Source organism: Anticarsia gemmatalis, chromosome 26 (genome assembly GCF_050436995.1).
Source record: "Anticarsia gemmatalis isolate Benzon Research Colony breed Stoneville strain chromosome 26, ilAntGemm2 primary, whole genome shotgun sequence".
Classification (NCBI taxonomy): Eukaryota; Metazoa; Arthropoda; class Insecta; order Lepidoptera; family Erebidae; genus Anticarsia; species Anticarsia gemmatalis.
This window is the reverse complement of record NC_134770.1, coordinates 1084889-1110518: the sequence shown is the minus strand read 5'-3', so window position 1 is coordinate 1110518 and position 25630 is coordinate 1084889. Positions and strand designations below refer to the sequence as shown.

The window sequence follows — 25630 nt, the reverse complement described above, 5'->3', positions numbered from 1 at the left end:
CGACGAAATGTTCATCAATCATTTCGAGGAAGTGTCACTATGAGGTCTTTAGACCACAGACTAGTTGTAAAATGATTAGGCCTTGACCCCGAAAAAGATTTGGATGCCTAGATATTGGGTATAGTAAGGTTTTTTGCCACCAAGTTCTAGGTTCATTGCCTAGTTATGTAGTTTAGATTGAATTTAGTCTCAAACCTAAAGACTGATTGGAAAAAATGCTTAGGAATGTCATCAGCAAGCACTTTATTATGAAACTTATTAAAAAGCCTACTAAATTTTCTTAAAAGAGAATATAAATATTCATAAAAGGCCAGGTGCGTAGTACTCATAACCGGCGGTCTTGTATGACAAGATGTAAATGAATCAACGTTTGTAGGAATCAATTCTTTGGTACATACCTGCCTACTCTCACATAACATTTTTTAATGCAACAATCTAACACACTCCTCAAGTACGCTTTCGTCCAGCTTGGTGGAAACCCCTCCTCCATATGATGAAACCCCTTCCTCGTTTATATGACACAGGCTTTTCTAGGTGGATGGACGCTACGAACAACCGAGGACATAGGATATCTTTGGGACAGGTTTTTGACCCAGATCAGGCTAAGAAAAAACCCAAGATAGTAATCTATCTATCTGTAATCTGCCTCCGTGGCGCAGTGGTTTAGGTCGCCACGCCGCTACCATTGCGTCAGGAGGTCGTGAGTTCCATTCCCACACGGGACAGTTATTTGTGCGATCCACAAATAATTGTTTCGGGTCTGGTTGTACTTTGTGTCCGTTGTTTGTATGTAACAGTCCCCGCGACACAAGAGCACATCTTAGTGCGGGAGATGTCCTTTTATAAAAGAAAAAGAATCTTAGATAGATAATTGAAAACGGCCGTTAGCCATAGACGTATATAGTACTCATGTTTAGTTGACATTCACTAATACATTGACCAGTAGTGATTGAGAATGTCAAGCCTTGAACCACGGGTCATTGACCGCGTGCGCTAGAACCCGCGTGGCCTTGCCAGTTCATAGAATTGATACTACATTGCTGTGTAAGTGTATCGAGTTTCATGGAAGCTTGTAAACTATGAGTATTTACTTGGCTCATAATACTAACACTAACTTGCATCTTTCACCACTGCTGGATATGGTTTTACCCAGTAAGATTTTAAAAATGATTATCCGGATTTCTGCAAAATGGAACCACACGACAATTTTTATTGTTTTTCTTTTTAGTGGATTACTAATATAGTAGTGGTCTAAAACCTTATACAAAAAAGAACGACTCGATTTTCGCCTGAGAAATAGGGTTTACAAAAAGCAGAACAGAACCAACTACAACTGATAACCTTTGATATCTTGAAAGTACGTATTTGCTGTATGGTCCTTTTTGCATAAATACGGCTAATTTTACGTTCTTCAATACTTACAATCACGTTTGCTAAACACAAAGGTGTACGTAGAGGTGTTGCCCTACACGAAAATCGAATCCGAAACGTACTTTTTACAGCTTAAATCGCACAAATTAAGATCCTACGGTTGGTCATGGGACCTCTCCCAGAATGAAAGAGGGGTTAAACCTAAAGTCCACTGCAATAGCCAAGATGGGAAATAAAAGAAATCTATTTTAAAATTCACACATCAAGTTAAACAGTGCCAATTGAGTAGCCTTTGACAATGATCCAAGGTGTCTTGAAGGTCCATGATTAATGCATGAGGAAGCCACTACTTGTTCGTAGTAATGTAATAAGGACTATTATTACACGAACGAGCTGTTTTATCCTGCATCACGACGGACTTTGAAACACGTGCAGAATCGTATGCAGTCGTTCAAGAGTCCTATTTTGAATCCCTTTATTTTGTTCCCAGGTTGCAAAACTGTATTAAAATCGTGCAGTTTAGTGATTGCAATCCGGTCCGCCGGATCCGGTGTTTGTATTTGAAATATTTTCGACAAGTGAGATAATAATTACTATGCTCTCCTCTAGTAGGTAGGTACTTACAGATAATTACATTAATGACTGAGACAGATTATTTGATTACTTAGAATTATTATATCTTAATTTCATTAGCTCAGAAAAGACGAATGAATACTAATCATTTATGGTTAGGAGTGAATAGTATTCATTCGTGTTTTCTGATATAAACACCGGGTCCAGGGGACCGGATTGCAATCCCTCGTGCAGTTGTTTAGCCGTGAAAACCTCACAAACATACAAACAACGGACACAATGTACAACCAGAACCGAAACAATTATTTGTGGATTGAACAAATAATTGTTCCGAGTGGGGGAATCAAACCCACGAGCCTCTCGACGCAATGGAAGCGGCGTGGCGACCTAAACCACTGCGCTACGGAGGCAGTCAATCAGAGATATTAAGTGGGACGTGCTGAAAAAGTTACAGTCCCATTGCTGGGCAAAGGTCTCCTCCTGGAATGAGGAAGGAGTTAGGTCTTGAGTCCGCTACGCTGGCTAATACGGGTTGCGATTAAAAAATACATTTTAATCTGCCTCTGTCTTCTGATATGTATTAAGCCGAGTCCAGACTAAGCGAGCAGCCTTGCGAGGCAATATCTCAGTCTTGCTCATATAGGTTTTAAAGAAAAGAGACTGAGATATGTTTACTCGCGAGGCTGCTCGTTTAGTCTGGATCCGGCTTTAGACTGCTGATCAAGACATCTCGGGTTTAATTCCTGGGTCAGTTAAAGTGCTATAATACTTTTCTATTTTTTATTAAAATAGTATCCCAAAGTCTGATAATGTGCTCGGTATATGACTAAAAGCGTGCCCCCTATAACATGGGACTTACATTGTAAAAAGCAAAACGCGAATGTATTTCAACCATTTCTGCCTATACCTTCGGGTATAACAAGCATAATGTTATAAACTTTAAATAACCAGTAAAATAGTCTATGATATAATAGACCTTCAAGCTTATTATAAAATACTTAATACTTTGCTAATCGTTACCTTCAAAAATCATACGATGTCTCAAGGATTTCTTGTGGTTTAATAACATATTACATTTGAGGTATTTTTTTACTATTAGAAAGATTTAGTACTAACAAAACTGGGCCTCTTTTTTTAAAAATAAGACAACTCCCGCACCAAGAATTGCTTTTGTGTCGCGGGGACTTTTACAACCATACAAAAACGGACACATAGTATAGGTACTATGTGTCCGTGTTGTAGGCAACCAGACCCGAAAACACTATTTGTGGTTCGTACAAATATTTACTACGTGTGGGAATCGAACCCACGACCTTCAGACGTAACGCGGCGACCTGACGGAGGCAGTAAAGAAATGAATTCAACAAAACATTACGACGAAATTTTATTAACTGCTTTAAAAATAATAACTCATACTTATATCAAACACACGGATATAAAAGTTCCAGTGAAAGTTACACATTATTAGGGCCAGCAGTTTTCGAGATGATCGCTCAAAAACGTACTTTCATCTTTATTACACATAACCGTATAAACCGTATTAACAATTAGGAATGTACTGCATCACACAATGACCGGGATTTCTTTAAAACTGAACTGTTTTTAAGTGAAAGTTTCATCAAAAGTGGCACAGCGGCAGTAAAATCGTATTGTCAATACGATAATTTTATTGAATTTAATATTCAAAAGTAATGACTTGGCTTATATTCGGTAGATCCATAGATATGTATATCTTTTTATTTCTACGTGTATCCCACTACCGATTATGAGGGTTCAGGTCCAAATGCTATTAGTTTTGTTTAATCCACACTAAAATATTTTCAATAGAAGCCAGGAGTTTGGTAACGTGTCCGGTATATGACAATAGCCCCTTGTTACATGGAACAAACATAGTAAATGGCGAAACGCAGGAGTATTCCTTAAACCTTTGTTTAGGCTTACGGGTATAACAGGCGTGATTGTATCTTTGTATATTAAATACAAAGATACAATCACGCCTGTTATATGACATGTACCTATATTTTATCTCAAATAATGACACAAACAAGGGACACAAAGTACAATCAGACTCGTAACTATAAGTGAAACATAAAGATAATGTTAAGGACCAATTCAAACAAATTGGTCAAACATTGACTTACTGAGATGTTAAAAAATGGAAATCATTTAGTTTTTTGTCTTAAATACGTATAACATAGTAAAAACTTATACAAAAATGTCATATCACTGTTTGTATACCTACTTGAATGAACTGAGGAGATATTGAGATTGTTTGTTCAAACGTACTTACTTAATTTACTTATCTCAAAAACTGCTTGTACAATTTGGAAAATGTTGTTGCTAGTTGGAAGCTAGATTATTACCAAGTGGCAACTACAACCTTTTATGAAATCGATGCTTATAGCTGTGTTCATTGGACAATAAATGATCAGTTAGTTAAGCAACCTTACCACAAACATTTTATAGATGGGTGACCGAAAATTAGTGTCTTAAGGCAGAACGTTAAAATTCTATAGATGGGTAGCCACATATTGGTATTTCCAATAAAACGTAAAGCAGTTGGTTGTTATTAATTATGATAACAGTCGTTAAGCCATGCCAGAGGCCTTTTTTTAGGCTTAAACAACTTTGACACTTGGTTGACCACTAACCATACGATGAATGAATGTACGTGAAAAGATTCCCTGGGAAAATTCGCCTATGTGTTGAACGAATGTAACCCATTAATATCCCACTGCAGGGCAAGGATCTCCTCCCGTGATAAGGGAGGGGTTAGGCCTTGAGTCCACCACGCTGGCCAAGTGCGGGTTGGGGACTTTGCATACCTTCAAAAACTGTTTCAAAGAACTCTCAGGCATGCAAGGTTGTGTCATGTTTTCCTTTACCATTGAAACAAGTGATATTTATTTCTAATACAAACATAACTTCGAATAGTCATTGGTGTGTTGCCTCGGGATCGAACCATCGACCACTTGTGTGGAAGGTACTAACTTATACCACTCGGCTATCGCTGCGTCTATGTGTTAATCCAGGCTATAAACTATTTGTGGTGCCCATCAAAATTTATTCTATTGCTTTTGCGAATGCGAAAAAACATTATAGAAGGGAGTTAAGGGCTTTCTTGCTGGTCAAAGATCATCAAATCAAGTAATAAAAATGGATTGAATTTGACCACAAATAGACCACCGTGATTACATTAACCAAGAACTACGTAATGACAGAGGAAATTCGGCTCATAAATTTTAACGATGAGGCCCATGCGTAATGTAGCGGGTTCAATTCTTGATTGTGGTTTATAATACTGGGAAAATTGAAGAAAATTATTTTATAGTCTAAATTTGCGGCTGCTGATGGATTTAGGGTTGATTCTCGGGTGGTGAAAAAGTCTAGTCCTCATATAATAAAGGGCAAGTCTATTGCCATATATTGCAAGAAGCTAATTACTTGTAAATGCGAAAGTTTGGATTTTTGAGTGGATATTTGTTAATTTATCACGCCAAAAACTACAGAATGAATTTTGAATAAACTTTAGTTTATACATAGTTTAAAACCTAGATAAACGCATACGATACTTTTTACCCCAGTTAATCTTTTGACACCAAAGAAAATGCTAGCAGATGCCATTCTGATATAAATAAGCACCTTACCCGACTTGAGAATCGAAGTTAAGACAGAAGCAGTCAATAGTAGTAACAATACATCATCGCAAATAATAATATTAATTAAGCCCACTGGCGTCCCACTGTTGGGCACATGGAACAGTAACAATCAATATCATCCCACAGTTGGGCCCGTGGGGCCGTTACAATCAAAAGTCACATCCTGGAAATCGAACCCATCAAACGTTACGATCAAGCTACCGTTGTTACGCGTTAGATAAAGCTCCGTTACTCTCAGCCGGATGCTGGGAGATTCCTCGCATTAGATCATCTTTGATTTATTGTTAATGTACTATAAAAACTAATAGTTAGTTTAGTTGGAGTCCGGGTTCGATTTTGTGTTGAAATTTTTTTTGATTGCTATTGTAATTCCTTCACATTTCTTGTCCTTATAAGGACAATCTCTTGTTCCTGACTTTTGTATTTCTCTCTCTGTTGTGTTATTGGGAATTTAACAAACATACAAACTAAGGACTCAAAGTATGGGCTGAAAAATCTATTTGTGGAGTTTACGATTTATTTGTTACATGTGGCATTCGAACCTATGACCTCCTGTCACTGTGGTAGTGGCGCCATTGGACATTGTGTATAATATCTGGTAGCTCGCTGCTGAAATTGTAGATTGAAATTAAATTATTATTGCTACCAACTTATATCCACTCCCATAACAATCCTTTAAGCTTAGCTAAGGGGCTCACCGGTCGGTAAACGACCTGTGGCTTAGGCAAACGGTCATTCCATAGATGGGTGACTGCATAGTGGTATTTGAACTGGTCGTCTCCGTGCTTTGGAAGGCACGAAAAGTCGGACTCGGTTGTTGTCAATCAAGATAACAGTTGTTAAGCCACGTCAAAGGCCTTTGGGCGTCTTGAACAACTTTGACAATAGGTTGACCACAAACCACACTATTAGTATTAACATAGTATATTTGTTTGCACTAAATAAACATAAGTATTAGAGGTGACTTTGAGCGAAATCCTAAATAAATATAAGCACTAGTTTTGGTAGCTTAAGTAAATAATGTACTTAATATTGCACTTAACGTATGTGTATTACAACGGCTGGTTCATATGAAAGTAGGTAGACAGACACTAACATCTATACTAATATTATAAAGCTGAAGAGTTTGTTTGTTTGAACGCGCTAATCTCACTATCAACTGTTCCGAATTGAAAAATTCTTTCAGTGTTAGATAGCCCATTTATCGAGGAAGGCTATAGGTATATATCATCACGCTGTGACCAATAGGAGCAGAGTACCAGTGAAAAATGTTACAAAAACGGGGACAATTTTTAACGCTTATGTGACGCAAGCGAAGTTGCGCGGTTCAGCTAGTACTAGATATAAGAATAAAATACTAATACGAACTCGTATTTTACCAAGCATTTTAAGATAAAATATGTGTTCGCGTTTTTCCCGTCTTCTTAGACATTTAACATGCAACGAGAATTTAAAAGTTGTGGTGATAATAATAAGATTAAATAAGCCACGTATTTTAATGTGTTTCGCAGTTTAAACTGTAGGTATACTTTAGTCAAAAGTGAACTGGTGTTCAATTTGATGAAAATTCTCTGTTTTTTAAATTGTAAATATTCCTTTTTAGCGGAAGGCAGACACCAAAGAACGCGACTTGGTTAGATTTTGTCAAACCACCCTTGCTTTATTCACATCCATACATCTTGTCATACAGGACCGCCGGTTACGAGTTATATTATAAATTATTATTTATTATTTATGTTTCATATGTATCAATATATCTAGACTTAGGCCTTATCTTTATTGATATTGCAAAGCTATTGAACTCCAAAATACCACTAAATAATTGAATTATATAATGCTTTATGTAACAAACTCATTCTGTATATAAAAACACCTGTAAATATAAATCTATCAAGCAGTTTAATAAAGCAATTATAACTACTAACACTCGTTACACTACCTCATGATAAGTGGCAGTTAACGAGGGTAAATTAAACAGAACATTTTACATACATTTAACCGCTAAATAGTTTATCCGTGAGTGATGAAAATCGCACTAAATATTGCAGAAACGGCCGTTCAACACAGTTATAAGTTCATAAATATCTACCCCCGGTTTCTGAGGTACATTTAGTTTATCTATTCAATAGCGTTTAATATTATATAGACATGACAGTTTGAATAGATAAACTACCGCTCAATGTGCCTCAAAAACCGGGGATTATTGATTTGTATTAAACACATTCACTAATAAAAGTATCAAGATAACTTACCACGTGGCTGTCACTACACTAAACTAACACAGTACTTGAAATTTATAAATTTCAATCCAAACCACTACTTAATAGCAAAATACAAAAAATGTTGTATTCTAAAACGACCATAAAACATTTTTTTTTAATTTTCGACGAAAAAAAACACTCCGGAACCACAAATAAAAAGTCACAGATAAAAAAAGCACACGTGTTCCCGTTCAATTAGTGTTGGGACACAATAGTTATGTCGATTATCGATACGTCTTTATTCTACGAGTGCGAAATACCGAGTGGCGGATTAGTGTTGCGCCGGCGACTTATCAGCTATATAAAGAATGTTATAATGAATCAAATTGACATACAGATTGCGCATTTAACGTGTCGATTTTCGTTGATAATGCATTTTAGTGATGGGAAACGGTATGATTGTAATAATCCGTACTTGGGTTACAAATGCGAAAGTTATTGTTACGCTTTCTTGAATACACTGTTGGATAGAGTATATTGTTTAAAATTAAACTTGACAGTACGACAGTTTTATACTAAACGTAAGATATCGGTTTGTATCTGTTTTCATAAAACACAACAAGTAACTGCGAATAGTTAGCTTAGTATGAATCATAAATAAATAAATTTAACCCATGACTTTTTCATTCCTGGCAAGGGTCTCCTCCTGTAATGAGGGAGGGTTTAGGTCTTGAGTCCACCACACTGACCAGACGCGGGTTGGAGATTTACATATGAATCATATCGTTCGATAAAAGATACATACATACAATCAGGCATTTAGCCATTAATGTCCCACTGCTGAGTAATGGTCTCCTCCCGTAATGAGGGAGTATTAATAGACTTTGAATCCACCACGCTGGCTAAGTGCGTATTAGGGACTAGCATACCTTTCAGACCTTTTCTAAAGATCTCTCAGGCATGCAAGGTTGCAACACGATGTTTTCCTTCACCGTTGGAACAAGTGATATTTATTTCTAATACACACATAACTACGAAAAGTCATTGGTGTGATGCCTCAGGTTCAAACCGCCGTCCACTTACGTGGGAAATGTCAACTTATACAATATAATTTCTTTATGTTTACTTACTTATTTAATATTTATACAAAGTAAAAGTTTCTCGTAATTCAAGGTTGAACAGAAAGTTGAGATACACTTGACATTTCTGTAATGCGACTACAAATATCTTCCATCTCTTTCATGCATAATATATGGCAGACAATGAAGTTTGAGGAAATTACTAATCATACTCGTGTGTCTTTTTCCCGTTATTACTAAACAATAATGCCGGGTGGTTGCTACCTCCCACTCAGGTGGTTGCAGGTTCGAACCCGATAAACTAATGACTTTACAAAGTTATGTGTGTATATTCAGTTGCTTTTCCATCTTTTTGGGTTTACCAAATTAGGAAAAACGAGTACAATCTTATACTAAATAAGATTGTTTTTCAACTTTCAAGAAAATAGCCAATAACTATCTTTATTTCCGGGGTTACGTGATGTACGTGTGTTAAATTAATTTGATTCTTGTGACAACAGAATTATAGTCTTAAAAATGGACTATAACTTAACTCTGTTTTGCCGGCTTTTACCTTACACCGTGTCCCATTTTGTGACGATAATCGATTGGCAAATTCAATTGACTTTCGTGGTTACTTAAGTCAATGGAAATTCAAAAATTTACTTTGGTTTTTCAGTAATTAATACACTAATCTAGATAAGGATGGATACATTTTAAAGACAATATAATACTGTCAAGTCGTTACCACGGAAAACTTAATAAAATCCAATTTCCTGGTCTACTCCGACTTGAAATAAATCTTAATTCTAACCTTGATTTAGTACAAAATTTTCTAGAAATCAATCAATTACTGACCTAAAAACTTCTTAGAACGAGAATCAATTATGTTGACCGGTAGTCCATTATTTAAATTAATTAGCTAGACTTGTTTTTTGAGTACTAAGTCATTTGTATAAAATCGATTACTGTATAGAATTAAATAATTAATCAGGCGTATCGATTATCGATAATCGTGTGTGGACATCTCGTAGATTTGATCTTTATTTCTGAGAATATATTTATTCATATGAAATAGATTTTCTGTTGAAAATTATTTTTGTCTTTTTGTGAAAAAATGCGTGTTCTTCGCTTTTATTTTTTAATTTCCTTTCCCTTATAGTGTACCATTATATTTGAGAAATGTAGAATATTTAAACAAGAACTAATATTTATTATACGTATTTTACAACCTGGGTATCAAACCTAGGACTGTGATGAAACAAATCATTAGAAAGTTAGTTATAAATATTATTTAAATTATTAAGCAAACGTAGTTTACTTCTTAATACAGTATTTGCATAGTAATTACTTTATACAAAAATAGATATAAGTAATCATGAGAAAATCCCTTTCTATTATTTAAAAACCAAATTTAAGGGAGGGAGAATCCCTCGTTTGGGAGGAGACCCTTGCCCAGCAGTGGGACAAAAGAGGGTTAAAAAATAGAAGAACTATATTTTTATATAACTTATTCCTGAAACTAAGTTTTTATAAGACAGTTAGTTGTAAACACAAAACTCCGGCTTGACGTAGTTACATGTGTTTCAGAAACAAATTATCACTTGCTATAACGGTGAAGGAAAACATCGTGAGGAAACTTTGCACTCCTTAGAAATATTTAAACAATTCAGACAACGTAGTTGACTTAGATTTTATTTCTACATTTTGCATGGAGACATGTTGGACTGCCTCTGTGATCTAAAGGTAGTGTACCTATACGACTGCTGATAATAGGGGTTCAATACCCGTGTCGAGCTAATTTAAAAAAAACAAAAAAATAGAGGCAAAAGTTTTAGGTTCTAAATGGCAGTTCGGAATGTGATATTGTTCCCGATATATGGCTATAGGCTCGCCCCCTATTATATGGGTCTAACATTATAAATGAAAAAACGTGGATGTCTTTCATACACCTCTGCCTACACGTTTGGATAAGATGTTACGTACAATATTTGTAATTATATTATCATGCAAATCAGTTCAGAAGCGCATATTATACTTATATTAGGTACTTATTTGACACACATTGAAGCGTCATTTATTTCGCAAATCTACACAAAAGCGGACATATCAAGTGAAAACCGGTTTTATCTAGTTTTTTCTTGTATATCGTTCCTAGATATGGATCGGAGTAGTAACATTATTATATTGCATATTGACGATTTAGATAATGAGAATAATTAGAAAATATTGCGAAATTGTTTTTGATATAAAATCTTAATCGTCATTAGAGATTGCAGATTTGAAATTTAGCTCAGTCAATGATGACTTTCATTATTTAGAAAACGATTATTATTAAACTTTTCAATATACTTATATTGCTCCTGTACAGTTCTAAATCACTAAAAAGTTGTTATGCTGAAAAGTTTTTGTTTAAATCGGTCAACTTAAAGGTACTATACAGATAGCCATCAATAACATAATGCAATGTTCTTCTCGCAGATATTCGGTGACAACGGTGCGAGGTGGCCAGTTTCATTGGAACCAGCCAAACTGTGCTGGACTTTGTCAATAGTGTGCAAGGGTGTGCACAGTACACAGGTCTGGATACTTTTCATCCCCACACTCGCATAGTGCGTAAGACGGATAACCGACACGACCAGTGAGAGGCCAGGCGCAGGACAGACGGCTTTACGTGCCCACCAAGTCGTCGACCTCAAGTTTCAAGTTTACGTGTTCTCAGAGGCCCGGAAATACTACAAATCTTCCCAATTACAATTTCCCAAAACGGGCAATTTACTAAGCATTTCTGGACAAAATAACTTTTTGGGGCGGTCCAGATTGCGTATCCGAGACCTCCGCACAGCAACTGCATTCACTGTCGATCATCGCCACAGACACGCCAGGAATAATATACACATTATGTTATTATAAGTAACTGATGTTATTTATTCAGACCCGTAAAAATTATTCCATTTTTTGCATCAGTTAAATCATCTGACAGTCAATTCCTCATCATCATACAGTCCAAAGACACCTACCAAAGGCCTCTACTTGTCTAATCGTTCGTAAACGTGCCATCAATTTACTCACTGTTACCGGCATAGTGACCGAGTGGAAACTGCACGTGGCATCCACACATCACTGTAGGACCGAGGGAAGCAGGTGATTGACGTCCTCACTCCAATCTCTATTTATAGGAATGACTAAGTATGTATCCTTTATCAATTTTTGCCGTTTGAGATCACCTGCGATTACCGGCAGCTAGCCATTAGCTAGATATTTGATATGAAATATTTATCAGCGCCTGTAATATATGCATAGGATACGACGTTACAATCTATACTAATATTATAAAGCTGAAGAGTTTGTTTGTTTGAACGCACTAAGCTCAGGAACTACTGGTCCGATTTGTAAAATTATTTCAGTGTGATAGCCCATTTATCGAAGAAGGCTATAGGCTATATATCATCACGCTACGACCAATAGGAGTAGAGTTCCCGTAAAAAATGTTACCAAAACGGGGGAAAATTATGACCCATTCTCTCTTATGTGACGCAAGCGAAGTTGCGCGGGTCAGCTAGTAGATAATATAGCTATTGATGATGACAAATAATACAGTCCTGTATGACAAGATGTATGGATGTAAATGAAGTAAGGGTTCGTACCAAGTGGCGTTTCTTGGTCTTTGCCTTGTTATTCAACGTTCATGCAATTACTAAGAATTCTATTACATCTTACTTATCATATTGGATTATACTTGAAAAGAGAGTCAAATGTTTAGCAAAACATACAAATATTTTGCCCTTTTTACTATTCAATGCAAAAGTATAACCACTCGAGCCAAAGTTCTCAATCGAACTCGAAACGTTCCTACAAAAATCAGGATTTCGCAACCTCGTACATTACACACACTACCATTTTAAACTCAGATGCAGTCAAAGTCTAAAGGCAGAAAATTATTCATTTTATGTTATAGATGAATTGGGATTTTAGCTTTATATATTGACCGAAGCAAAACAAAAAATAAATTCATTTCCTTCTTATCTACAGGATTAACCAGCGGTTTTCCGCACACAACTCACAAATAATTCGTCCGGTTCTATGTGAACTTATCACTAATTTCCGGGTTTAAGCTATTCTTAAAGAAATCACAATGTATTTTTTTGGATTGTCTTTTCCTTAATTAAGATGCTAATAATAATAAGGTAAATATTGACTTTTCTTAAAAGAAAATTAGGTCACCCTATATTTCATTATCAATCCATATACTGTCTTCTTCTCTGGCTTATCAATAAAGCTGCCTCGCGGAGATCCGGTGTTTAAAACCCAGTTCGGGCAAAATAGCTACTATTCGTATTTTTCTAAGAAGAGATTTTCAGTGTGAGATCGGAAAGCTATGAGAGTGAAGGAATACAGAGTGTACCTGTGTATTGTGCACATACTTAGACACTATTGACAAAGCCCTCAATGAAACTAGTCATGCTAGACTGAAATTTTGTTTGTTGACGAAAGTTAAGGCTCTCACAGGCGCATGATTAATTATGTGAAATTATGTCGATAATATCGCATGAGTTTCTGCGATATCTGATTTCAGTACATTTTGTACTTATGCTGCGATTATAACGCCGCATACATGACTGTGTGGGGAATCCTTTAATGAGCTACATAATCATCATCTCATACAGTTCTTTAAATAGTTCATGAAAATATGGCCCTATTTCGACTCTTATTAATGATCATCATAGTCCGTTGTCATGGCAACGTCAATTAAGAAACGAATGGCTTGCATGCAATACAAAATTATCTACGTCAGAGCATCAAAGATATAATTTGGTATGTTTTATTAGATATTAATCATAGTTAGTGCACAAAAACGAAACACAAATCTCATTGTCTGTCTGCAAAAAAGCGAAAACTAGTTGTTTGTTAAGACCCTTACATATTACACTATAGATTATTTAGCTATAAGAATTAAGCCTCTGCGATATAGGTGGTAATGTATACAACTGCTGAGCAATAGGAGTCGTGTTCGATTCCCGGCTCGGGTAATTAACTTCTGAGTTTTACTAATTTTTATTTTATTGTTTTCGATAGTAGTCTGGAGGTTGTTACAGTGTTCGGTATATGGCAATAGAGAAGCCCTTTATCACATGGGACTTAGTATCTCGTACAACTCTGCCTTCACCTACGGGGTATAACCGGCGTTATATCATAAAATATTATCCATGCTCCGTGCAAAACTTTGGAAATTTGGATAGATTTTTGTTACTTTCTCACTCCAAAAATTATGAACGAATTCTTATAAAATTCAATTCACAAATAGTTTTTTAACACATAAGACTTTTTAACCCAGGAAATCTTTTCAAGCAGACAAAGACACGGGCAAAAGCAAGTATGAAACGACAGAGATTTCTTTCCTCTTCCTTTCACCTGCTGTCGCGCAACAGTGTATACTCTCCTTAACCATAACGGCACAATTACTTAACCATCTAAAAGTCTAGTCTAGACAGACTGTTGCTAAGTCGTTCTGTGCTATATTTAGTTAGTTCCGCGTTGTATGCACCGTGCAGCGAGTCTTTCCGCGATAATTATGACTCAGGTTAAGGTATGTTGGTGAGGACGGGTTTTGGATGGGTGACCGTGTGTTTGATTAGTATTGATTTTGATATTTCTTTTTGGTTTACTCTTGTATTGGTCATATTTTTTACCGTCTTACCATCTCAAAGGACATAAGCATAAAAACGATAAATTTAAAAGCCTTTATTTGACTACAGCTGTTATGTATGTAAGTTTTACTTTTTCACGAAAAAACCACCGAAAGGATTTTAATGAAATTTGATACACAGATAGCTTAAAACCTAGACCAACATATAAGGTATTTTTACCAGGAAATCCTTTCACGCGAACGACGTCGCGGGCGGAAGCTACTCTATAATATTTTCCCACTTTTTTAACGTCTTTGGTCAAAGTCAAACCATATGCGACAAAAACTTAAGTTTTTTACAACAAGTACTGAACATAAATTAGTTTTTTTGTCATCCTACTAATATTATAAATGCGAAAATTTGTAAGTATGTATGTATATATGTTTGTAACTGTTTCACGCAAATACTACTGAACTGATTACAATTAAATTTGGTATATAGGTAGCTGAAAACCCAGAATAACATATAAGCTACTTTTGATCCCGAAGTTCCCGAGGGATCGGGATTTACACGGGAAGGGTTTCGACGCGGACGAAGTCGCGGGCGGCTTCTGGTATAAAATATGACATGCGTCATAATGACATAATATTACGATTATGACTCAGGGGTCTTTCCAAGTATCAAGAATTTTAATAGGTATGAAATCTTCCGTCTGCAGCACGGAAGATTTCAGAATTATTATTACTTGTGTGACCTTTTTAGCCATGAAGGAATATGTTCTTTGACCACAAAATTTTCCCTTATCTTAAGTAATTTGAATAAGTTGCAATAAGTGGAAACAGTTTAGAGAGGAGCTCGTGGGTAAGAAACAACAGCCGCGCGAATCGATCTCTCAAGTAAAGCTTCCCTGCCGAGGTTATTTATTAGATGGACCAACATAATTATTCATACCCAGTTCCTCCGTGTTTTAGAAGGCACATTAAATTGTGGGTTCCTGCAATAGTTCCGGTAGTCACTTTTAAGTAGTGAAGATATGAATGTCAAATTAACTTAAAAAAAAAACAACAACTAACCAAAGAAACGTATAAATGCTAATATTATTTTTGTCTGTCCATCTTGCGTTACAACACGATTAAAAATATAGAGAAACACTCGGGTAGTGACAGAGACTAAATAATCTGTGACAATAAGAAACCACGCGAGCGGATAGTACACAGTATATTAAATTTCCCATTTCAAAAATAATATTAGTAGTTGATATAAATTCAATAAACTAAGAGTTTCAGATCATTGAGTATGTTTTACAGTCTAGTGATTTTTTATATTGTATCTATTCTTTCTTTCATTTTTCTTGCGGTTAATAACTACTTGTCAGTCTGTTGTAGATATAGAAATAATGATCGAAAATGTTTTTGATAAGTGTTGTTGGAAAATCGTAATATTAAGAATAAGAATTTTATTTAATAACTGTAAATTAAAAATTTAAAGATCTCCTGATTTTATACAATCTTTTTTTCATACTTTTTTTTAAGATTGGCTAGTTAGGTTAAGCCGTTCTTATATTCTTGGTGGGAATATTAGAACTTTTTCATCATACGAAGCTATTTGAGACCCGATCCGAGTAAATTTCCCCTCCTCCCCTCACTTTCACCCCCTACAACTTATTATCGGCTTAACCGATTTTCATTAAACATGTCTAAGAACACTCGCACATAAGTAACCTTTAATACAAAAAAAAACTAAATTGACAGACACACACACAGCCACGTCAAACTTATAACACCCCTCTTTTTGCGTCGGGGATTAAAAATACTTATGGATGCTAGCGGATCGTGCTCTTAAATTACCAAAAACTAAAGATTCAATTCTATTAAAATAAACTAACAATTGTTTTACCCAATATTTTAAGGTCAGTTGTTTGGTTAAAAAAGAAATACCACTGCTGGGCCAAGGTTTTCTTTTCTTCTATATCTTGACTCTACAGAATACAACGTTATCTCTAGTACGTAACTGATACTAGAGATATTAAAAAAAGGCATACATTTCTAAATGATGATACATCACACAGCAGCTTCCACGAAATTCCTCTTTTTATACATAATGATGACAGGAAATAAACAATTTTATATGTATTATTACTATACTAGCTTTACACTTGACTCTATTTAAATACATTATTATTTATAAAAATATATTGCTAAAGAAATTATTAGAAAATGCAAATGGCTTGAAAATATAGGTACCTGTTAACTACACGAAAATTTTGGAACATATTTTAATCATGATTTCGTTTTGGTAAAAATGCAAACTTAATAACATCATGATGTATTCGACAACTTGTCTGAAAGTTTCATATTCACAACTGAATTATTGTACGAATTATAAAAAAAAAATCGTGGTACTTAAAAATCCAGAATCGAACATTGGCTTCTTATTTTTTCTTCTTTTTTTACCCTCAAAAGGGCAGAAATATAGTACAAATGTAAATGGATCGTTTTTAATATAAGCCTTTCCCTTTTAACCCGTAGGTGTAACCAGGGGTGTATAAATTCCTTCGTTTCAAAGTCTATATTTAGCTTATGTAGGTGTTGTGAGAGCCAATTGGCATTTAGGAACAATTACTCAAACCTTTGGGACGATCGAATTCTCATTAATCCGTCAAGCGGACACAAGTTAACCAATAAACCATTGAATGAGGTAACATGCTCAATCGAAAAAAAAAAAGAGTGATTTAACCGCGATCGACTATCTATAACCGAGTAACATAAAAAACTGATCAGCGCCCCTAGCGCATTCAGCGAAAACATTTATTTCTAAGGTTCGGTTTGCTGAGGCACATTTAGCGGTAGTTTATCTATTCAAAGTAGTTTTTTACCGCTAAATGTACCTCAGAAACCAGGGGTAAGTCAGTTTATATATCACACTTTTGCTAGTCAATAGTCATGAATGTAGAAAATTTAGCTACGGACAGACGGACGTATAAACGTGTACCTATTATTATTTGCGACAAACGATTATTCCACACACAATATTTAAGTAAAGTGAGTTTTTGCAATATTATTACACCTATTTTAAACATATTTCCTGTCTTAATGTCTTTGTGCACGCCTCTTTTCCGTAGAAGTTGACAGAAACGGGATAAATGAACACTTGAATATGAGAACAGTTTTGCTTTTTTATTCTATAACTAGCTTGTGCCCGCGACTAGTCCGCGTGGTTTGTGACTTAAAACAGAATTTTCATACACACTTTCATCCCCTATTTTATCCCCTTGGTAGATTTGATCAAAATCCTTTCTTAGCCGATGCTTACGTCATGACATGTACCTGCACGCCAAATTAGACAAGGGTATCGTGTTATAACCCAGGAAAAAAATATTTATGGAGGTCAGATAGGCAGTCGCTCCATGTAAGATACTAATATTCAGCTGCATCCGGTGAGGCTGGAAGCCGACTCCAAAATAGTTTGGAAGAAAGGCTAGGCTAATGATGATAGTGGACTTTTGATTGCAAAAAATTGTTTTAAATTTGCGAGCGAAGCCGCAGGTACAAGCTAGTATTTGTATATAAGTCTAGATTTGACCTAGTTCTAACAACAAATCACCCAATAAGCCCTTCACAATCGAACTAAGTGACGATAATTTCAATAGCTATTATTAGCGTGTAATAAATAGCTGTGCGTACATTATCGGAGTTATTTCTGTATACAGCCTGAGATTAACGGCTTAGGTGTTAATTATAGATATTATACACTAATGTGAGGTTGTGGGAGTCTTAGGATTACGGCTCAGATACTACTATAATAATAATAATGTCGCCCTGGCTCGGTTAGGGCGGCCAGTTTCATTGACACCGGCCAACTGTGCAGGACTTTGTTTATAGTGGCCAAGTGTGAGCACAATACACACACACTCTATTCTTACACTCATAGTCCGGTGGAAAGGCTAAACCGACGACTAACGACTAGAGAGAGGTCGAGCGCCCGCTTTACATGCTCTCCGAGGCACGGAGATCTACGACCTCAACTTTCTGGACACAATATAAACAAAGTCCTGCACCGACGGCCAGTTTTAATTAAACTGATCGCCGTAGCAGGTTATCTGCTAAAATTAGTTTCATTACGTTATGTACCTTAATTTTTATACTATATGTCTCTATGAGCTTACTTCATTAGCGATTGAAGTGCTAATTGATCGTAGTATATTTTCACGTATTGATAACAATTGATGATTGTTTAAATAGTTTATTATACTAGTTTGTAAGTTATAACATATGGTTAATTCCGGTTTGGTGTAAGGAGGTGTTCACAATGACTGTTATCGAGACTTAAAATACATTATTCATACATAAGATCACGCCTTTTTTGCAGTAAGCAGAGGCCAAAGAATACCACTTGCTGTGATCCCAACAAACTTCCCTTGTTTGTACATCCTGCCTTACATGAAGACCGTAAACTGTCTGGGCATACAATTTGTCTAGGAAAGAAATCAACATTTTTGGGTCTCCCCACATTTATCGGCGCGGAATCGGCTTAAGCCGAGTGCGTATCACTACAGTACTTGGCATAACGCCGATCATCCGTTGCGATGCCTAGTCCGAGCTGAGCCGATCCGAATTGTATTATAACACTCTTATATCGCAGATATAAAGGCTTTTTTAACCGGCGTTAGCCGATTCCGCGTCCATAAATGTGGGGAGACCCTAAGAGTCAATGCTTGCTAGCCTTGTACCTAACTAAGGCCAATGCAACCTGGCCAAAACATCACGAAAATTAATGCGTATAACCAACGCCTTGCAATGCAATGCACTATTATTTAATTTTCTTGACTTCAGTGTATTAAATAAAAATAAATACGTTACCCGGAAATCAAATACGGAGCCTCCTCAATTTACTATCTTAGAGTACTACTCTCGTTTTACTAGCTCACTGCCTGAAAAACACGAAATCACAACTAACTATGAAAAACTCCAACAACTTAACACCTTAACAATATGAAAACGTCCTAAGAGCCACAGAGTATTACATAATTCGTGTATTAAATAAAAGGTCAGCAAACATTCCCAAAAGGTACAGAAGCCCTGTTCTATTTATCGTATAAATTACTTTTAAAACTGACACGTGTAAAATTAGAATATTATAATCTGTATAAAGTCCCTTGAAGGTCACTTACTGCAAAGGGACAAAATATTTTAAAACTCGCAATTGAATAAGGAATGTCTCTGGTCTCTGCCTACTCCTATGGGAAGAAAGCGTGATTTTATGTATGTTTGTTTGTGTATATGTATGTATGATAAGGAATGTATGGTATGGTGGGAAGATAATAATACATCCATAACATCACGCATTTTATTACTGCAGTAGGCAGAAGTGTCTGAAGTACACCACGTTCAAGTTTTGTGTAATGTTATTTCCATTAAGAAGCGAGCCTATATAGATATATTATGGCAACCAGGTATGTTATCAAACACCGGGCGACGTGAAAAATCTAATAAAATATATATAAATAGCAATTTGTCTGACTTGGCAATCGAACCTTAGTAGTAAACTACAAATGAATAATAGTATCAGGTCTTAACCCATCCAGGAAGAGACTCTTGCCCAGCAGTGGGACAGTAATGGGTTAACACATACACAATACACGTGTACCTATAACTTCCGGATATTTCCATTTCACTGCGTGACCTTAGATCATTCCCTTTGGGAAAAGTTCCGGGTAACAGTTATAATAGAACTATAATGATTACTAAGAATTTCTCTATTATAATGGAAAACAACAACAGGAACAAGCATATCCGCGGGAAGCAACTAGTGTTGCTACAATAATAACTTGACAAAAGGATAAATGTACAAAGATATAAAGTTACTTATGAAGACTTTTTTTAACCCGTATATGTCCCACTGTTGGGTAAGGACTCTAGAAGAGGGAGGGGTTAGGCCTTAAATCCACCACGCCAGCCAATGCGAGTAAGGTTGGTATGAAGATATGAAAAAAATCCACAACAATATATTTTGGGGTAGCCTTAGAAATTAAGAAAAATGTAATAAGTAATTATTTATTAATCTATTAATGCTCCTGTATGACAAGATCTATAGATGGAAATGAAGCAGAGTAAGTTTGTTATAAGCCTACCAAATGGCGTCCGCAGGTGTCTGCCTACCCCTATGAGAAGATGGCGTTATTTTATGTATATCTGTATTTACTTATAAAATAATATTAATGTTTAACTAAAACATCGAAATACAGTCTAAGCGGAAGTACATATAAATAACCATATCTCATCCAGTACGATTAAATTCTATAATTAGCCATACGTTTCCCATAATCCCGTAATACAATGTGTTCTAAATATATCCTCAGTTACCAAGTCAACTGTCACCTATTGTAATAGCCCAGCTAAGTACAGTCGACAGCAAGAACTAATAAACAATCCAGTTTACAGTCATAAATAGTAAAAAGATGGAGGCGCCCAGTTGCGCTCACCGGTCAGTAAACGATCTGTGGGTTAAGCAACCGTTAGCGCGGTCATTCCATAGATGGGTGACCGCATAGTGGTATTTGAACTGGGCGTCTCCGTGCTTCGGAGGGCACGTAAAAAGTCCGTCCCGGTTATTGTCGATTAAGATAACAGTCGTTAAGCCATGTCAAAGGCCTTCGGGTGGCTTGAACAACTTTGACACTAGGTTGACCACTAACCATACGATAAGAAGAATAAGAAGAAGATAAGACTTGTGTTAACAACAATTTTGTGTTAACAATAGCTCATCCATACCTCCAGAAAGGAGATCATTGAGGCTCTATACATTTTTGGGCCTTTTTGACTATACATTACTTTACATTACTCCTTTACATGTTTTTTTTAAATGACCTAACTATTTATTCCTCGCTTGTCCAGTGATATAAACTTATAAACTGCACTGTAAAGTACTTTAGTCGCTAACAAAGTAATCCAATATTTAAATTCTTGTTAGTTTGTTTGTTATTTTTGTGGATTTTGCAGCACAAATAGACTTTATAAGCGATACTGGAGTCAAACTAAATTTTACAACGCTCACGATGATATGAACGTGATGTAATGAATGTTCACTGATCGCGGTTTAATGCTGCTGACTGTACTCATATAAATGATAATCTCAAGAGGTATATTAAACCAAAGTTCTAAATTAATATACATTGATAAAATAATTCTAAGAATTATGTTGGCTACACGTATTTAGAGCGATGGTGTTGGCTAAATATAGCTTTCCAGCCATGATACAAGATAATGTACCTACTATGTACTTGGTTAAGAAACATTATAAAGGTGAGGTGTCGGATGGGTAGCTAATAGTTGTGAATGATGTTTTGCGGCAACATGCATGTTCTAGTTTCACTAATTTCTTTATCTGGCGTCTCAGGTTCGATTACCATTTTAATTAAATTAATGTAACATTTTGTCCGATCCACATTGGTAATTTCCGCTCTAGATGCTATTCAGGTTTATAATTTGTATGTTTGTAAATTATTTTCTTTAGTTTTCTCATAAGTTTGCTCTAAGAAACAATCATCGAAATATTTCGTCCATAAGGAAATCGAATCATAAAATTATATAAGGAAATCGAACCCACAACCTTCGTATAATGGTAGCAGGCACCACAAAAACAAACAGTTCAAATAAATTATCTCTTATTAATTCGGCCTTTCCCTAATAATTTCTAATCAAGTCCAATTATCTTAATTCTTACACAAACAGGGTATTTCTTTGATATCAATAATATTAATTTGTGGCCCACCATTATTAATTATTGGTCGTTGTTGCTCAGCGGGCTATAATAACAGACACTACAAACAATTTGATTCAATATCATTTGGCTTATGATTGGGGACACCATGGGTTGTGGAAAATACTGGATCTTACTTGAAAAAACTGTCTCTGTGGAACCAGTTCAAAATAGTTATAATATGTTAGCGGAGCCTTTCTTCCATCTATGTTAGAGTCGGCTTCCAGTCTCACCAGATGCAGCTGCATATCAGTGTTTTACATGGAGCGATTGTCTCTCGTACCTTGACAACCCAGTTATCTGGGTTATAACTCGATACTTTTGGTAAGACTGGTTGTCAGACTTTCAAGCTTCTGACTACTATTAATGACTGTCAAAGATCTTTGACAATGACCAATTTAATGTGCCTTCCGAAACACGAAGGAACTTGATATGTTTAAAATGGTCACCCATCCACAGAACAACCTGAAACGGGTTGTGGACTTTTCACGCCCTCAATAAATGTATTAAACAAATTTTAGGCGTGCAAGGTTTCATCACGATGTTTTCCTTCACCTGATTCAATGGTCATAAAAGAGCCAAATCTTGGAAACTCCACACGTCTTTGCACCCTACAATGACAGTTCAGAAGGTGGTCTAACATATCACTTTGTTTTTCCACGAACACGTCACCGCCCACGTCCAGGCTAAATACGAATAATGGCCGCCATTGTCAATACGTTGCTACGTAGCTTTATAACAAAGAACTTGTAGATAATACTTAGGTTGTTGAAAGACTATGAAAGACACGGCGCCCTGGATACTGGGATTTTTGTATGAAAAGAAACTGACATGTGTTACCTTGTATCCAATATTAGAAAGCTGAAAAGTTAATTATATTTATACATTAAATAATCATAAAATTGATATAAGTGAAATAATTATAATTAAAACAATTATTTATGAGCAGTGACAGCCGAGCGGTATAATTTGGTACCTCTCACGCTAGTGGTTGCAGGTTTGAACTCGAGGCAACACACCAATGACTTTTCGAAGTTATGTGTGCATTAGAAATAATTATCACTTGCTCCAACAGTGAAGGAAAACATCGTGATGCAACCGTGCATGCCTAAAAGTTCTTTAGAACAGTTCTTGAAGGTATGCAAAGTCCACAACCCGCACTTGGGCAACGTGGTGGACTCAAGGCCTAACCCTTCCCTCATTACGGGAGGAGACCCTTGCCCAGTAGTGGGACATTAATGGGATAAATATGTTTATTTATTTCAGTCAAGTAAAGTTACAGGTAATGAATTTATCGCCGCTAGGTTGGGCTTATTTACACTTATGATAGGTAGTCATTCTAATTACTGAATCCACCACTAGCTCAAATGGAGTGTAGAGTCTTATGAGCTACTTAAGAACTAGCAAACTACTCATACTCAAAGAAACTTTATTAACAGGTCTCTTAAACTATCTGAAACTTCAGATTGGAAATAGTATTTCTGCAGTATAGCCACATTTAGCAGGACGGTTGTCTAACATAACGCTATGACCTGTGATATTTTTTACCATCATTCTAGCAATAATGCGTTAACTTTAACAATATCCCCGATATTTTTTCAAGATTTTCCTTAATTTTCCCTGTAAAATCCACTTAAAAATAAACCATTCGTCAGACCAAACAAAATTAGTGCAAAAAAAAATATTTCCCAGTACTGAAGTGTGATTTGAAAGTATAAAATATAAATGTATACCGACTCTGAAACTAAGCGACGACATTTTGTCTCGGACATTAGAATTTTAAATATATATCTTTTAGTGATCCTTTTTTGATATTTTTAGTTCTTTTTGAGAACGTTCTAAGTGATACTTTTAAAAGTAAGTTTGATATATTTTTTCTATTTTAAATCCTTTTTAACTATCTATTTTTAATGTTTTTTTAGTGTCCCTATTTTTATCTAAAGTATGTTAAATATTTATGGATGAATTCTTTACAGATCTCTTTTTTTGCTTTAAATGTTCAAAAGTGACTAGGTTATTAGTTTTTTATTTTAATACTGTAATGATACTGTGTGACAGGCATGTATCTACAATTATTTTTTAAATAAACAGATCGGTCCACACACCAATAAATATATGCAGTAGTTCCAAACCAACAAAACGTCCCTTTATCCAAAAAAACATAAATAAGCATAAAATATGTACCCTACAAAAGAAAAACATAGTTATTTATTCAAAAAACTAAACCTAAAAAACACAGGTACCTAAAAATAATGGCTAGTTATTGAAATGTCAAATCCAGGTACAAAGCCATTCACCCAGAACTAAAATCCAGTAAAAACTACTTATTTTTCTTCAGATAATATTTTAAACCAAGGATTCTAGTACATTGAACTTCGGTTCATAGCACCCCAGATGTTAGGGGGTATACACATTAGATACGACGCGATTTTGAAACGCGCGGCTTAGAAACAATAACAAAAAGGTGTGTATTTTTTAGGCCATTCAATTTTATTTAACGTTGTGAAATTATTCAATTCTTATTCACAACAGAAATCACTGCTGCTTACACTTATAAGCATAGTATAACATATATTATGGTCTACAGAAGGATATTGTAGCATTTTTCATTACATATTATGTTTGTTGTGTTGATGCCCGCATAATTTAATTGACATATTTCTCTTTCGTTTCGGACGTACTTTCCCGATAAAAGTATTCGCGTAAACAGGCGTCTATCGTTCCAAGAGTTATAATATCTAGAGGCACAACTCAGACTTTACCATAAGACGTAGTTGAAACCAAGTAAGCGCCCGCTCGACTCACCATATGGTAAGTTAAGTATATCGCGTAACCGCGCGTCTATCTTGCGGAACGTCTAGTCTAGTGTATAAGGTCCCTAACAGAACAGAATAGACCGGGATTAAACAAATCGAGGTCACAGTAACAGTCTATAAAGGAAAACCTCTTAGCATTTTCAATTTTCAGTCTGGAAAACTTTCTCAGATTCTAGGTATTCAATTTTAGTTATTAAAGTTCCATTTAAGACTAAAAGTAGATTTCTAGATTTATCTAAGCTGATCCACGTGGTTAAGGCATCGTAGTTAAGGATTTCCTTTGGATGGGTGAGCGTTTTTCTTGATTAGTTGTATGTATAAGATGTAATTTACATGAAGCGTGAGTTTGTTGGTTGTGTTTCTCATTGTACCTGTTTTTCACTGGATAGGAAATATTGTTTATGGGATCACAAGAATGTATGCAGTGCAAAAGATTGTAGGAATCCAACCCGAGACCTCTCAATGGTAAGTCCTGGATCATTACCGTCTCTTGTTTGGATGACTTTTTGAAAGAATTTGACCTAAATATTTGTTTATTCTATAACTTCCAAGACATAATAATATTTA

General features: G+C 35.6%; 2 protein-coding genes across 6 annotated transcripts in view; one reads left to right on the top strand and one right to left on the bottom strand.

The window, feature by feature from the left end:
- LOC142984127 (neural/ectodermal development factor IMP-L2-like) overlaps positions 1-25630 on the top strand; it is a 153791-nt gene that overhangs the window by 101318 nt on the left and 26843 nt on the right. Inside the window, exon 2 of one of the 2 annotated variants that reach the window (XM_076131527.1) lies at positions 11344-11442. The exons of the other annotated variant lie outside the window; for it this stretch is intronic. The gene's annotated coding sequence lies outside the window, so the exon portion shown is untranslated. The remainder of the gene's footprint in view (positions 1-11343; positions 11443-25630) is intronic. 2 annotated transcript variants of the gene reach the window in all.
- Positions 1-25630, bottom strand: part of LOC142984126 (neural/ectodermal development factor IMP-L2-like) — a 128282-nt gene that overhangs the window by 79562 nt on the left and 23090 nt on the right. For 2 of the 4 annotated variants that reach the window (XM_076131515.1, XM_076131517.1), the window contains exon 1: positions 7856-8155. The exons of the other annotated variants lie outside the window; for them this stretch is intronic. The gene's annotated coding sequence lies outside the window, so the exon portion shown is untranslated. Of the gene's footprint in view, positions 1-7855; positions 8156-25630 lie in introns of those variants that run through there. 4 annotated transcript variants of the gene reach the window in all.